At 41.3% G+C, this 12,179-nt stretch overlaps 1 protein-coding gene and 1 non-coding gene across 6 annotated transcripts in view; both read left to right on the top strand.

Moving 5' to 3' along the window:
• cux2b (cut-like homeobox 2b) overlaps positions 1–12,179 on the top strand; it is a 302,961-nt gene that overhangs the window by 237,192 nt on the left and 53,590 nt on the right. The window lies entirely within an intron of this gene.
• Positions 6,440–6,548, top strand: LOC125464381 (U6 spliceosomal RNA). Its single transcript, XR_007250013.1, has one exon. It is a non-coding gene; the product is annotated as a U6 spliceosomal RNA (small nuclear RNA).

The raw sequence follows: 12,179 nt of genomic DNA, 5'->3' as shown, positions 1-12,179 counted from the left end.
GCCCTTCCCAACAGTACATTTTTTGGTAACAGGGAAATTGTTTTCCGGCTAATACACTCATGTCGTGGTATTGTTAGGAATTTCCACTTTAATAAGTAATAGTTAATCTTTTCACCTTGTTGACGTAATGATATTTAACAAATTAAGTGGACTGTACTGGGTTTAGTGGGTGGTATGTGTGATCGGAGTCTGTCTTCCAGTGCAGTGTGTCCTGGGAACAGCATTTGATTACAAAAAGACCTGCCCCAAAAGAGCAATTAGGGATGATCTATATATGTTGGTTTTACCAGTGATTCTCATATCCGTTGAACAAATATAAAATAAACAAAAGTGCTGTGGTGCAGTGAAAATACTTTTCTCAACAGTTTTCTTTTTGTTTGGGCTTATTTTTAACTCCAAAGCCAGTGTGACTTGTCTCACATAATAATTTTCTTCATCAAATGCTCTTGTTACTGAAGTTACATCTGACTGATGCCATATAATAGCTTCCTTGATGATTTTAAACATTCCATCATACCAGGAGAGAATGATCCCATTGGATCATTTGTGCTGCATTATGTGCTTGGACTAGTGTGAAGTGTACAAGAATCCTGCAGAGATCATGAAAGACCCCAAAAACCTCAGCAGCTCGTTGAATTAGAAAATTGCGGCTGATTTTTTAATTCAATCCCTGTTTTATTATGTCGCTATAATTTCTACAAAATTTGCATTGAAAGCTTAATTCCTTTTTCTGTGTGACATTTTGTAAGCAATTCCCTGCTTGCCAAAGGTTTCCAGCTGCTTTAAATAACCAGTGGTGGACAGATACAGAATGTTTCTGTGATGAGTCTGCTGGCCTTTAACAGAGAACTTCACATTTCACCATAAATGCATAAGCTAATTCGCATCGTCCTACTTCAAAGATATTTTTGTGTTCTGAATAATATAACAATCAGGATAGACTACCTTTAATTCTTTGCTGACCTGACCACAGATATTACAGGTTGCCTAAAACTTTACAAGTTTCCTTGTCTGAATATAACAGATCATTAAGGAATCGCAGCCCTGCAGTTGGGAGCTGGACTCAAAGTGTAGGCAATAACCTGGTCCACAAAATTGTAATCTTCTCTACAATCTGAGATTCCTGCCAGTACAGCATTTTAACTGTGCAGCATAGAATTGCTCAAGACAGTGTATCTTACATTTTCAGTGTTTTCTTTTAAGTGTTTTTTTGATAGTCAGTTAGTGTGTCTCTAGGCAAAATAAGAAAATACCAAAAGGATAAAAAAATCAAAAGCCATCAAGTAATATAAATTTGCAATTAGAACCGACGTGAGTGCTTCAAAAGGATCACAGTGACTCACAGTGAGGTCCAGGATTGTTGGCTGTTGCTGCTTGCTGTTTAATGTAAAATTACTGTGCAATTTTTGTCTCGCAGTCTAAGGAAGGATATACTTAGTTTAGAGCAAGTGCAGCAAAGGTTCATGAGGTTTATTCCTTTGATAAAATGGTTTTGCATGTGATGAGAGATTGAGTTTTATAAGCCTGTACTCTCTGGAGTTTAGCAAAATGAGCACAGAGCAGGAGAGTGGGATGTAGATAGTGCAGTGCTAATCCCCGAGACCGGTCCCTTCAGTGGAGGCCGGTTCGGGTAACACTGTCCATTTTGGTTTTGCAAACCATGCACAGTGGTCATTCCGCTCTGGGACAGAGTCTCAGCTGTCAAGATTTGATAGTCCTAAAGCGAGAGCCTGAATATGTGCCACCATTTGTTTTGACAATCAGGCTGTATTCTGGGTAATGTTGGCTGCATCTGCCCATGACCTCATCCTCACCCTTCCAGGATGCAGGGCTGCCAAAGGAATTTGCATCTCTAATGGGTGATTGAAATCTCTTCAACTAAGTTTAGCACAGTAGAGATGCAGGTACATCTTGTGAGTTTTTTTAAGCTTCCTATTTCACATAGGAGGTGGTGCAACATCACAGACCCGAGTGTCGCACCTGATTTCTGCTACCAGTCTGTACATTTGAATTTATCGAGAGACTTCATGGACTCGCAAGCCAATCAGTTGACAGCAAAAGCAACAGCAATGTTTGTTCACAGTGTCTGGCAACCCTGTAAATCTTATATGTTTCAATAAGGTCACCCTTCATTCTTCTAAATTGTGATGAATAAAGGCCTAAACTGTTTACTCACACTTGAGAAGCCAACCCCTTCATCCCAGGAATCAGCCTTGTGAAGCTGATTTGAACTGTCCCCAATACCTGTACATCCTTTGTTAGATTCAAGGACCAAAACTGTACACCGTACTCCAAATGCAGCCTCACCAACACCCTGTATAGTCGTATCAAAATTTCCCTATTTTTATACTCCAACCCTCTAGCACTAAAGGCAAAACATCCACTTCCTTCTTAATTACCAGCTGGACATGCATGCTAACCTTTAGTGTTTCAGTCACAAGAACACCCAGATCCCTCTGTGCTGCCATTTTTGGTGTCTCTTGGCTCCCTCCTCCATATCATTAAACTTGATAATAATTGAGGCCCTAGGAGTACTTTTTGTGGCATTCCACCAGTTAAGTCTTTCCAATCTGAAAAAGACCCCTTGACCCTGACTATCGTCTTTGTTAACCAATCCAGAATCCACGCTAATCCATTACCGCTTTAGAACTATTGAATTTTGAGAGCTGGAACTTTGTCCCAGAGTGGAATTAGCACCGTGCAAGGCGTGGCACAGTGGCTCAGTGGTTGGCACTGCTGCCTCACAGCACCAGGGACTGGGATTCAGTCTCACCCTCGAGCGACTGTCTATGTGGAGTTTGCACATCCTCCCCGTGTCTGCATGGGTTTCCTCTGGGTGGTTTGGTTTCCTCCCACAGTCCAAAGATGTGCACGGTAGGTGGATTGGCCATGCTGAATTGCCTGTAGTGTTCAGGGATGTGTAGATTAAGTGTGTTCTGGGGGAATGGGTCTAGGTGGGATGTTCTGAGGGTCGGTGTGAACTCGGTCCAAAGGGCCTGTTTCAACACTGTAGGGATTCTATGATTACCCACATGCCATGAGCTGCTGTCTTGTGCTATAACTGTTTATGTGGCACCTTGTTAACTTTTTCTGAAAATCCAAATACTCCAAACTTACCAGTTCCCCTTTATCAACTCTGCTGGTTATATTCTGAAAGAATTCTAACAAATTATACAAACGTGATTTCTCTTTCACAAAACTGTGTTGACACTGTTTGATTGTGTTAAGCTTTTGTAAATATCTTGCTATATCTTTCTTAATAGTGGACTGTAGCATTTTCCCAATGATAGATGTTAGGCCAACTGGCCTATATTTTCCTACTTTCTGTCTCCCTCTCTTCTTGAACAGGGTTGAATGCATTAGCAATTTTCCAATCCATGAGAACCCTCCTGGAATCCAGAATATTCTGGAATATTACAACCAATGCCTCCATTATCTCTGCAGCCATTGATTTAAATGATTTTATTGATTTAAATTATCCACCAATTCCCTGCTAATGATATCCGAATTCTCTGGCTTATCGTTAGTTTTTGTCACTTCGCATGCCTTCGTTTTTGATTGGATACTCTCCTTGACCACCTTTGTTAACACCAGCTGGTGCCTCCTTCCTGTGGAAGGCGGCTTTTTGATTGTAATAAATTTCCGCAGAACGGAATGAAATACCAGCTGAAATGTCAGCCACTGCTCACCCAGTGCCTCTTCTCGTAGTCAATTTCCCAGCCGACTTAGTCAACTCTTTCTTCATTCCTCGACTTAAGTACCACTTTATATGCTTTTATTTAAATCGAGGACACTGGTTTGAGACCCAAGTTGCTCTCACTCAAACTTAATTTGAATTTCTACCATGTTATGATGTCCACTTCCCAGAGAATCCTTAACTACAATATCGCTTCTTAATCCTACCTCATTACACATTGTGAGATGTAAAATAACCTGTTCCCAAGTACATTCTGCAACACTGTGCTCTAAGAAACAATCTCTGATACATTCTACAAATTCATGATCTGTGTTACCCATGTCCATTTGATTTGTCCAGTCAATAAGCAGGTTAAAATCACTCATGGCAAATGTGGAAATCTTACACTGTTCCATTATTTCCCAATTTATACAATGAGACGACTCTTTCTTTACTTCTTTTGTTTTCTCTTTTATTTCTATGTTCAGATATGTTATCAATAACAACAGTTTTCCCACAATTAAATCAGAATGGCTTTTTTTAAAAAATCTGGACCCTTCATCAGGATCCTGATCCTGAAACATTGACATTCCTGCCCCTGCAATGCTGTCTGACTGGCTGTGCTCCTCCAGCTCCACATTTCATCAACTCTGATTTCCAGCATCTGCAGCCCATGACATTTTATTTATGTGTTTTTAATGATTAGCTGCCACCAATAAATCCCCCATGTAGCCAATTAGACGCTTAATTACAAAAGCCATTACTTGCAATGTACACTATCAGAGGTGAGGGAAGGGTAGGGAGAGTGGAAGGAGCTAAGTCGAAATGAACTTGGAGGGAGAAGTAAAGCACTGCACTGCTGTGCGGTGTCCACCTCTCTCTTAGAAACATTGAGAGCATTAGTGGAGTAGGCAACTCTTCGGGGACCTATAAACCACTTCAATCTGCGACTTCTTTCCCTTACTATTCCTTTTACACCATCTGTTATTAACAAAGCCACCCACCTCCTTTTCCTTTTTTCCTGTTCTTCCGGAATGTTGAATACCCACGAATAATAAGTTCCTAGTCCTGGGTCACCCCGTAACCATGTCTCTATAATAGCTGTCAAGCCATGTTTATTTGTTTCTAATTGTGCTGTTAACTCATCTGTTTAGTTACAAATTCTGTGTGCATTCAGATAAAGAGCCTTAAGCTTTGACTTTTAATCATTATTACTTATTCTGGTTCTGATTTCTGATGTGTGGTTCATCTTATATTTTCTACTTGTCAAATTTTGTTTGCCTCTTCACTAGCTCATACCTCTGCTTCTTGTTCATTTTTCATCTTTTAAACTTTGCTCCCCTGCTTCACTAATGAGTTTAAAGCCCTATCTACAGCCCTAGTTATACCATTTACCAGGAATTGGTTCCAGCCTGATTCAACTGAAGCCCATCCCAGTGGAACAGCTCTTTTCCCTGTAATGGTGCCTGCTCCATGAATGGGAACCCATTTCTCCCGCACCTAATTTGGTGACATGCATTTACCTCTCTAGTCTTATTTACTCTGCGTCAATTTGCACATGGCTCAGGGGGTAATCCTGACATTAAAGCCTTTATGGTTCTACTTTTTAGTTTAACATCAAGCTATTAGTTAAAATATAGACAAATTCAAAACAAATTGCTTCACTGCAACTCTATCGAAATACTTAACAAATTAATAAACTACTTATTAACTGTTCCAATATAGTAACATCCCATTAACCTTTGGCAAAGGCAAATTCAGTAAAATAGATTGTCTCACATGTAATTCTAGCAGCAGGAAGAGAACCCCAGCTTTTAGCTGTAACAGAGAGAGGAATAAGTGCTTCTACATACAGCCTCAAGAATCCAACAGTTATTGAAAGCTAAAACTAAAATCCTGTTTCTGTGGGAGCTTGACCCCACCTATTCAGGCTGCTTCTATTGTTCCAACTTCAAAAAAAAATTTCAAGGCCTAACAAGCTATTTATTAGCTTGCAGCAGACCACTCGTCACCTCTGCCTGAACCTCTCTTCATACAAAAACCTGAATAAAATGCACCTCTAAAAGCCATAGTAACATCAGATAACAGTAGGCAAGAGCAGCATCTAATACACTGCAGGGGCATGACCATAGACAGTCAGGCCCACAGGTTGGACAGAGTCAGGATGATCTCCACTTAAAGAATGAGGAGCCGATTACTGTGTAGCCCATAACCTGCCCCATCAAACCTTCCAAAAAACCTCAATGCGTTTAAACAAAAATGTATGATTCAACAAAAACAAGCCAGCTCGGCAAGCAAATCAACAACCTCATCCACAACCCGAGCTAGAGATCTTTGCCAAAATATAAGATTCAGCCTTGCATCGCTCTTAGTTTGAGATATTCTCATTTGTACATGAAATAGTTATTAGTGGTACTTACGTTCAAGCTGATTAAATGGTGCTGTTCTGATATTGTGTAAGGCCAGGTTCAAAGAAGAAGAGATTCATAATATGAATGACTAAGGTGTGTGTGTTTGTATGACAAAGCTGTGGCTGTATCATTCTGAGACCTGTGCTGTTGATGGGCCATGTAAATAGAGAAATAGAAAACAAGAACTAAGAGATTTTGCTAAACGTATATAAAACAGTTCAAAGCCACAGTGACTGTGGTTCTTGATTCTAGGAACCCGAAGGAAGTGGGGATGGGTATGTATAAGGGACCAAGAAACAGGAAAAACGCCAGGGTCCCTGAGATGAAAATGGGATCTGACTGAAGTGTGTAAGTGCTCACTTTGGCAGCACATAGCCTAAAATTGGAACAATACAGAGAAGACTAGCATGGCCCGTGCATAGGAGGACCACTTGTTACATAATGGTAGTGTTCCTGCCTCTGGAGCAGTAAGTCAAGTTCAAGCACCCCACCCCCACCTGCTGTCTGCTCCAGAGGTATATAATAAAACAGATTGATTAGAAAAAGAGGTTACATGTTAAAAAAACATTCTGAGAGGACTTAACAGAGCAGGTATTAAGAGGCTTTTTTCCCTGGTTGTAATATTGGGATAAAAGATTGAGCACTTAGAGCTGAGATAAGGAGAAATTTCTTCTCTTAGAGTTATGAGTCTTAGGAATTCAAGCAGTATGTTCAAAAGAGATTGATGAATTTTGGAGCACCAGAGGAATTATGAAATAAATAAATGAGCTGGGGAAGTGGATCGAGGTAGAGATCACGTGTGAATGGTGGCACAGTCCTGACAGGGTGTTCGACCTGCTCCTTGTTTTTGCTATGTGACATATATTACTGATTTATTGCAGTGTCACATCCTGCTGTAGAATTCATAAATAGGCCATGCTTGTTACCCAGTCAGCACAATTTTACATAAAACATTTCAGTGGAAGATAACAGCCACCAAGTTACATCGGGGAAATAACACATAAAGAGCTTGAGCATGGCATCATTCCAGCCCATCGAGGAGTCGTTCTTAATGTTCTGGATACAACCGTTTGGCTGCAGGCAAACGGGGAAGAAACTCTGGTGTGGCGAGTGGGTTAGACAGACACATCACACGATGAGAATCTATCTGAGACGCTCTGAAACTGCTTCTGCAATGTTCAGCATATTGTTGCCCCTTGCTGACAGTAATTTGCTTGATCTAATTATGGAGGGGGTTGGGAATTTATGACCAACTTCAGGATGAAATAGTCTCGAGTATTATAATTAAATGCTAGGTTTTCTTTTGAAATAAAAAGTTCTGCTGGGATGGATGACTTAGCAAGTTGACCTCAGATTATATAATTGTTTTATTTTAGTAGCATCATTGACAGAATTGCAACTGGGCTGTGTATATAGCAATGTACTGTACATGGTACTAACCAACATGTTAAAAGTATAGAAGATCCTTCATATCAAGTAACACAATGATGTGGCGATACATAAAGCATCCATAGTGCTGGAGGAGTAGCTCGAGCTACAGTTGAGTCTTGTGTAGGTGAAGGAATTTGGAGTACCATGCATGCATAATACAATTGATTTCAGTTGGTTGAGTATGTGACAACTTTCTGCATGACCAATGATTGCATTTGACAGCTCCAATATTTAGAGCACAAACCAGGGCAAGAAGAAAAAGGATAGAAAGAGGAAATAATATATTGTGGCTGCAAGGGTGCTGTTTATTGTATCAAACAGCATCTTTAATGATGTCTGTCTGAATTGGTGATATTGCATAAGGGTTAATGGGAATGAATTAAGACAAAAAAAAGGCAAATGCTGGAAGAGCTGTCTTAAATTGTAATTTCCCAAAGAACAAAGTAAAATAAGCATGGGTTAGGTTAGAGTTAGATAACGAAATAATGAAGGTTGGAGTCATTGAGAGAGGTGCAGAGCAGTAGAGGCTTGGGTAACACTCAGGGAGTTGGTGTGGTACGAGGATAGAATCTTGGGAAGAATGCAAGACAAAATAAAGAGGGCTGTTACATGATCTAAATCAAGTGACCAGATGGGCTGCAGTGTAAATGATGTTGGGATGTATAGGTGTGTGAGGGTCCATAACTTCATTGAAAAGCAACTGGATTAGACTCCTAGGGTGAGAATCTTTCTGTTCTTTATCAGATTTCTGATTCTGGTGAAAGTGGCTGCACCTTCACAAGGTATTCATTTTCTGTTGTACTGCATTTAGTGATCACTAAAGTGAAGGATCTGATCAAACTTTCTGAATTACTTTGGGAATGGAAATTGTTTTTCTAATGTCTGTGTGACTGGATGTGCTGAGAGACTTAATGAACATCTATTAACAAATGGGGCTGTGAATGCTAATATGTGAAATTGGGCTGTGAAATGAAATATTTTAATTAACAGTTGCAGCATGACTATAAATAATGCATGCAGAACTGGATTTTCCTGTTTGCAGAAGTCATTATCATACTAGTTGAAATGTTTCATTTTTCACTGTAAAAATACTACCAGAAACAGAACAAGCGATGGCTCTCTGGCTTCTACCACACTTGAATCAGGTTTTCCATCGTCCCTGCACGGAACACATGAGGACGGTCTGTAACTTACCAATTTAATCAGCAGGTTTGGGCCCAATTTAACACAAACACTGAGCTCCCAATGCAAAGCTTTTCAAAGAAAGGTCAGTGTGGCAATTTCAGGCTGCTGCCACTTGTTCGTTGGCACCATGCTCAGTACTGGTTGATGGGATGGCAAGGATGATAATGCTCTGACAACCTAAGTGAGGGCCCAACACACTGTTGCCATCACACCATTGCCAGTCTCTGCAGGGCATGGGCTTTTCAATTCCTGATACATTTAGGCGGAGAGAAGGCAGAGGTAGAAGAGGTCTAATGGCCCAGAACATGTGGGGTCAGAGGGACCATACACCCTGTCTGCACAGAACCCTAAAGGTAGCAAAATATCTTGAAAGAGTAGTTAGCAAAGTATGTAGGGCTTTGGACTTCATAAATAAAGGAATTGAGTACAAAGGCTAAGAAGGTATTCTGAAATCAGTATAAAAATGATTAGGCCACAGCTAGAGCTTGTGCCTAGCATGAGCATTTGAGGTATATGAACTACAGGGCTTTGGGGATAGAACAGAGGAATGGAATTGTCTAAATTGCTAACTGCTTTGCAGTTATGACCCAATGGTCTGAGGGAGAGCAGACTGTGAACAATTCATTGAAAGCCCCTGGCTATTTAGTCTGTCCATCCAAGATAACAAAGTGTGGAGCTGGATGAACACAGCAGGCTAAGATGCTTTGTTATCTCGGATTCTCCAGCATCTGCAGTTCCCATTATCTCTAGTCTGTCCATCTGTCTTGTTTCTTCAACAGGGTGCCTAGAGGCAGTTGGACCCTTCATCAGAGTTAGTTTCATTGAATCCCTTTGGCTCAGAGTTAGCTTCACTGAGGGTTAGCACAATCTGTAGAGCTAAACACAGTGCACAGATATGATCTGAGCAAGCACCACAGTGGCTGGAAGAAGACAATCCCCATTTTCAGCCAAAATCTAAAACTCTTTACCGTACCATCTGATACTTGCCACATCTGCCAGTGTGAGTCCAACTGTTGTCTTGGCACCTCAGTGTCCCCATCTCTGCCACGCTGTACAAATCTGTGAAAAGAACTCACTCTCCAGTAAAGTAACTGTGGCATGCTGGAGGAGGGTGGTGTTATATATGTTCCATGCTATCCACACTGCCTGTCCTCTGGAAGTTGGCTACAAATTTCCTTGAGACTATTAACTACACATCTGTGTAAATGGTTTGATGCCAACTTGGCACGTGGGTGCACTGTCTTCAGATTGCTCGGTGTGTGGCTGGTTTGAGAGCCGGTTAGTTCAGTGGGTTGGACAGCTGGTTTGCAATACAGAGTGACGCCAAAAGTGAGGATTCAGTTCCCACAACAGCTGAAATTACCATGAAGGACACTCCTTTTCAATCTGTCCCCTCACCCTCAGGTTAAACCACCACCAGTTGTCTCTCTCTTTTCTGAGGGAGAGCAGCTCTGTGATCCAGTAGGACTATGGCAAAGTTACCTTTTACTTGTGCCGCAGCCAACAGTAATGGTTGGTTCCATAATAAAGGGGTTACCAAGATGGCAGCCGTTCCCTCAGATCACCCGAAGATGCCTTCTTTCATCTTTAACCACTTTAACTGTGAAATAATGCAATCCGGATGTTTTGCAAACAGCCTTTAAAACGGGACAAATGTTTGAATTGTGGTGTTTCTTTTTTCCATATCATTCCTTTCACCATTTCCCTGTTCTTCAGACCCACCAGAGCAGGCAGCATTCAGGTTCCTGAGCCCATGGCTTGTCTGCTCCTTTCTTCCATCTGCCTTTCTTCTTCTTTCTCCTTTTCACCTTTTCATTGATGGCAGTGGCTGCATCGGTGGTGGCAGTCTCGGTGAGCTGGGCCTCCAGTGTGGACTCACAGCAACAATGCCGCGTGTGGCTTCACAGCCAGAGACCATTTATTCATTCCCAGGATGAGGGTGTCGCTGGCTAGGCAGCATTTATTGTCCATCCCTAATTTCCCAGAGGGCAGTTAAGAGTCAACCACATTGCTGTGGGACTGAAGTCACATGTAGACCAGACCAAGCAGTTTCCTTCCTTAAAGGACATTCATGAACCAGATGGGTTTTTCCAACAATTGGCAATGGATGTTGCCACTGACATTGAGGATCCAGCTCAGGTGGTGGAGAGGCAGGGGTGGTGGCATTGGTTGGCTTGACAAAGGCCTCATGGTGGCAGGGTGATTCCTTGAACCAGGACCCCACCTCCTGTCAGATTCCAGGATCCATTCAATTTCCAGCATCAGGAGAGAGAACCAGGGGCTGCCTGGACAGATCTGGACATTTCCTCTCCTTTTGTTTCTGATTCTTTAATTTCTGCTTTGAATTTCTGTATTCTAAGATGGTGTCAGAGACTGGAAACTCTGCACTTTTCACTGCATTCCTGGTTTCCTGTACTGGGTACACGTGACAATAAAATGGCTAATAAATCTCTAAATGGCATCTAAAATTACAGTATTTACTGCAGAGATTTATTTAAAAACTTGGCTTCAGAAAAACAGCATAAATCAAAAAGACTAAAGTAAATTTAATGTTTAAAAAGGGGCAGCACAAGTAAGTTGTGAGAAAGGAAACATTTTATTAAACATGGCATGATTTTAAGGGCTCGTTGAAAGATGGAGCCTGTTTCTTTTTGACATCTGAAGATGGGTGAGCAAAGTGTAAAGAAGAATTTATCGGGTGCGTAGTTATAAATTGAGGCTGAAACCTGTCAGAGAGGTGCAAATGTCTAAGAGTAACTGACACTATTTATTTCCTAAAAGAGAAATCACTCTGCTTCCTTTGCAAGAGAGGTTTGATGAAGAAACTGCAACTTACAGTTAACAAAGATTTTAAAAGTTTGAAATGAAACCGGCATGCTGGTTACAGCAACGGGTCAGGCAACAGCTAAATGCAGAGCAGACAAGTTAAAGTATCAGGTATAACCCATTAATAGAAGCTTCTGATAGAGGATCCACGCTTCACACATTAACTTGCCTGCTGCCTTAGCAGATACTCACTGTCCTGCTGGGTGTTTCCAGCATTCCCTGCTTCTGTTTCGGAGCTGCAGGGTTTTTTTTGTTGCTTTTTAAAAGGTGCAAGCTAAAGACACCCAACAGGAGAGTAATCGGCTCCTATTCCAGCACCTGGGAATGTTGGGCCATAATGAATTCAAAGAGCAGGAAGAGCATAAGCACAGAAATGAATTTGGTTCATTTTTCTATTTCTATTGGAGGAGCTCAGCCGTCCCAAACCGCTGAGTCTAGATTGCTGGCCATTGCAAGCCCAGGCAATGGTTTAGGAAAATCAGCTCTCACTTAGGAATCAAATCTGACAAAGGTTTAGAGATGAAGAGGCAGGTTTTCCTCCGAAGTCCTTGCTAATTTCTGGTAAATAAAGAGAGGAGCCAAATTACTGGCTGTTGGCACCACTTGTGCAATTCCTTATTGGGCATGATGTCAAATATGTTGGTCCATTT

The sequence above is a fragment of the Stegostoma tigrinum genome, chromosome 26, assembly GCF_030684315.1.
Source record: "Stegostoma tigrinum isolate sSteTig4 chromosome 26, sSteTig4.hap1, whole genome shotgun sequence".
Taxonomy (NCBI): Eukaryota; Metazoa; Chordata; class Chondrichthyes; order Orectolobiformes; family Stegostomatidae; genus Stegostoma; species Stegostoma tigrinum.
The sequence above is the reverse complement of the archived record's forward strand: the minus strand, read 5'-3'. Positions and strand labels throughout refer to the sequence as shown.